We start from the raw sequence: 4296 nt of genomic DNA on the forward strand, positions 1-4296 counted from the left end.
GTAACCCTCCGGCACTCCGGTTTTCTCCGAAATCACCCGGAACTCTTCCGGTGTCCGAATATAGTCGTCCAATATATTAATCTTTATGTCTCGACCATTTCGAGACTCCTCGTCATGTCCGTGATCATATCTGGGACTCCGAATAACCTTCGGTACATCAAAACTTATAAACTCATACTAAAACTGTCATCGTAACGTTAAGCGTGCGGACCCTACGGGTTCGAGAACTATGTATACATGACCTAGAACTATTCTCGATCAATAACCAATAGCGGAACCTGGATGCTCATATTGGCTCCTACATATTCTACGAAGATCTTTATCGGTCAAACCGCATAACAACATACGTTGTTCCCTTTGTCATCAGTATGTTACTTGCCCGAGATTCGATCGTCGGTATCCAATACCTAGTTCAATCTTGTTATCGGCAAGTCTCTTTACTCGTTACGTAATGCATCATCCCATAACCAACTCATTGGTCACATTGCTTGCAAGGCTTATAGTGATGTGCATTACCGAGAGGGCCCAGAGATACCTCTCCGACAATCGGAGTGACAAAACCCAATCTCGAAATACGCCAACTCAACATGTACCTTCAGAGACACCTGTAGTACTCCTTTATAATCACCCAGTTACGTTGTGACGTTTGGTAGTACCCAAAGTGTTCCTCCGGTAAACGGGAGCTGCATAATCTCATAGTTACAGGAACATGTATAAGTCATGAAGAAAGCAATAGCAACATACTAAACGATCAAGTGCTAGGCTAACGGAATGGGTCATGTCAATCACATCATTCTCCTAATGACGTGATCCCGTTAATCAAATGACAACTCTTTTGTCCATGGCTAGGAAACATAACCATCTTTGATAAACGAGCTAGTCAAGTAGAGGCATACTAGTGACACTATGTTTGTCTATGTATTCACACATGTATTATGTTTCCGGTTAATACAATTCTAGCATGAATAATAAACATTTATCATGATATAAGGAAATAAATAATAACTTTATTATTGCCTCTAGGGCATATTTCCTTCAGTCTCCCACTTGCACTAGAGTCAATAATCTAGTTCACATCATCATGTGATTCAACACCGATATTCATATCTGTATGTGATTAATACCCATAGTTCACATCGTCATGTGATCAACACCCAAAAGGTTTACTAGAGTCAATAATCTAGTTCACATCGCTATGTGATTAACACCCAAAGAGTACTAAGGTATGATCATGTTTTGCTCGTGAGAGAAGTTTAGTCAATGGGTCTGTCATATTATAGAGTCGTATCTATTTTGCAAATATTCTATGTCTACAATGCTTTTCACGGAGCTACTCTAGCTAATTGCTCCCACTTTCAATATGTATCCAGATTGAGACTTAGAGTCATCTGGATCGGTGTAAAAGTTTGCACCGATGTAACTTTTACGACGAGCTCTTTTATCACCTCCATAATCGAGAAACATCTCCTTAGTCCTCACTAAGGATATTCTTAACCGCTGTCCAGTGATCTACTCTTAGATCAAAATTGTATTCCTTTGCCAAACACAAAGCAAGGTATACAATAGGTCTGGTTCACAGCATAGCATACTTTATAGAACCTATGACTGAGGCATAGGGAATGACTTTTCATTCTCTTTCTATTTTCTGCCATAGTCGGGTTTTGAGTCTTACTCAACTTCACACCTTGCAACACAGGCAAGAACTCTTTCTTTGACTGTTCCATTTTGAATTGCTTCAAAAAAATTATCAAGGTATGTACTCATTGAAAAACTTATCAAGCGTCTTGATCTATCTATATAGATCTTGATGCTCAATGTGTAAGCAGCTTCACCGAGGTCTTTCTTTGAAAAACTTCTTTCAAACACTCCTTTATGCTTTCCAGAAAATTCTACATCATTTCCAATTAATAATATGTCATTCACATATACTTATCAGAAATGCTGTAGTGCTCCCACTCACTTTCTTGTAAATACAGGTCTTTCCAAAAGTCCGTATAAAACCATATGCTTTGATCAACTCATCAAAGCGTATATTCCAACTCCGAGATGCTTGCACCAGTCCATCGATGGATCACTGGAGCTTGCACATTTTGTGTGCACCTTTAGGATTGATAAAACCTTCTGGTTGCATCATATACAACTCTTCTTTAATAAATCCATTAAAGAATGCAGTTTTGACATCCATTTGCCAGATTTCATAAAATGTGGCAATTGCTAACATGATTCGGACAGACTTAAGCTTCGATACGAGTGAGAAAATCTCATCGTATTCAATACCTTGAACTTGTCGAAAACTTTTCGCAACAAGTCGAGCTTAGTAGATAGTAACACTACTATCAGTGTCCGTCTTCCTCCTGAAGATCCATTTATTTAACATGGCTTGCTGATCATCGAGCAAGTCAATCAAAGTCCATACTTTGTTCTCATACATGGATCATATCTTAGATTTTATGGCTTCAAGCCATTTTGCGGAATCTGGGCTCATCATCGCTTCCTCATAGTTCGTAAGTTTATCATGGTCTAGTAACATGACTTCCAGAATAGGATTACCGTACCACACTGGTTCGGATCTTATTCTGGAAGACCTACGAGGTTCGGTAGTAACTTGATCTGAAGCTTCCTCACTAATCGGTGTAGGCATCACTAGAACTGATTTCTGTGATGAACTACTTTCCAATAAGGGAGAAGGTACAATTACCTCATCAAGTTCTAGTTTCCTCCCACTCACTTCTTTCGAGAGAAACTCCTTCTCTAGAAAGGATCCATCTTAGCAACGAATCTTGCTTTCGGATCTATGATAGAAGGTGTACCCAATAGTTACCTTTGGGTATTCTATGAAGACGCACTTCTCCGATTTGGGTTCGAGCTTATCAGGTGAAAACTTTTTCACATAAGCATCGCAGCCCCAAACTTTAAGAAACGACAACTTTGGTTTCTCGCCAAACCACAGTTCATAAGGCGTCGTCTCAACGGATTCTGATGGTGCCCTATTTAAAGTGAATGCAGCTGTCTTTAATGCATAATCCCAAAACGATAGTGGTAAACCGATAAGAGATATCATAGATTGCACTATATCCAATAAAGTACGGTTATGACGTTCGGACACACCATTAAGCTGTGGTGTTCCAGGTGGCATGAGTTTGTGAAACTATTCCACATTGTTTTAATTGAAGACCAAACTCGTAACTCAAATATTCTCCTCCACGATCAGATCGTAGAAACTTTATTTTCTTGTTACGATGATTCTCCACTTCACTCTGAATTTCTTTGAACTTTTCAAACGTTTCAGACTTATGTTTCATTAAGTAGATATACCCATATCTGCTCAAATCATCGGTGAAGGTCAGAAAGTAATGATACTTGCCGCGAGCCTCAACACTCATCGGATCGCATACATCAGTATGTATTATTCCAATAAGTCAGTTGCTCGCTCTATTGTTCTAGAGAACGGAGTCTTTAGTCATCTTGCCCATAAGGCATGGTTTGCAAGCATCAAGTGATTCATAATCAAGTGATTCCAAAATCCCATCAGCATGGAGTTTCTTCATGCGCTTTACACCAATATGACCTAGACGGCAGTGCCACAAATAAGTTACACTATCATTATTAACTTTGCATCTTTTGGCATCAATATTATGAATATGTGTTTTACTACGATCGAGATCCAACAAACTATTTTCATTGGGTGTATGACCATCGAAGGTTTTATTCATGTAAACAGAACAACAATTATTCTTTGACTTTAAATGAATAACCGTATCGCAATAAACATGATCAAATCATATTCATGCTCAACGCAAACGCCAAATAACATTTATTTAGGTTTAGCACTAATCCCGAAAGTATAGGGAGTGTGCGATGATGATCATATCAATCTTGGAACCACTTCCAACACTGATCGTCACTTCCCCTTCAACTAGTCTCTGTTTATTCTGTAACTCCTGTTTCGAGTTACTAATATTTAGTAACCGAACAAGTATCAAATACTTAGGGGCTACTATAAACACTAGTAAGGTACACATCAATAACCTGTATATCAAATATACCCTTGTTCACTTTGCCATCCTTCTTATCCACCAAATATTCAGAGCATTTCCGCTTCCAGTGACCATTCCCTTTGCAGTGTAAGCACTCAGTTTCAGGCTTTGGTCCAGCTTTGGTATTCTTCATGGGAGTGACAACTTGTTTGCCATTCTACTTGAAGTTTCCCTTTCTTTCCCTTTGCCCTTTTCTTGAAACTAGTGGTCTTGTCAATCATCAACACTTGATGCTCTTTCTTGATTTCTACCTTCGTCG

The sequence above is a fragment of the Triticum dicoccoides genome, chromosome 2B (genome assembly GCF_002162155.2).
Source record: "Triticum dicoccoides isolate Atlit2015 ecotype Zavitan chromosome 2B, WEW_v2.0, whole genome shotgun sequence".
NCBI lineage: Eukaryota > Viridiplantae > Streptophyta > Magnoliopsida > Poales > Poaceae > Triticum > Triticum dicoccoides.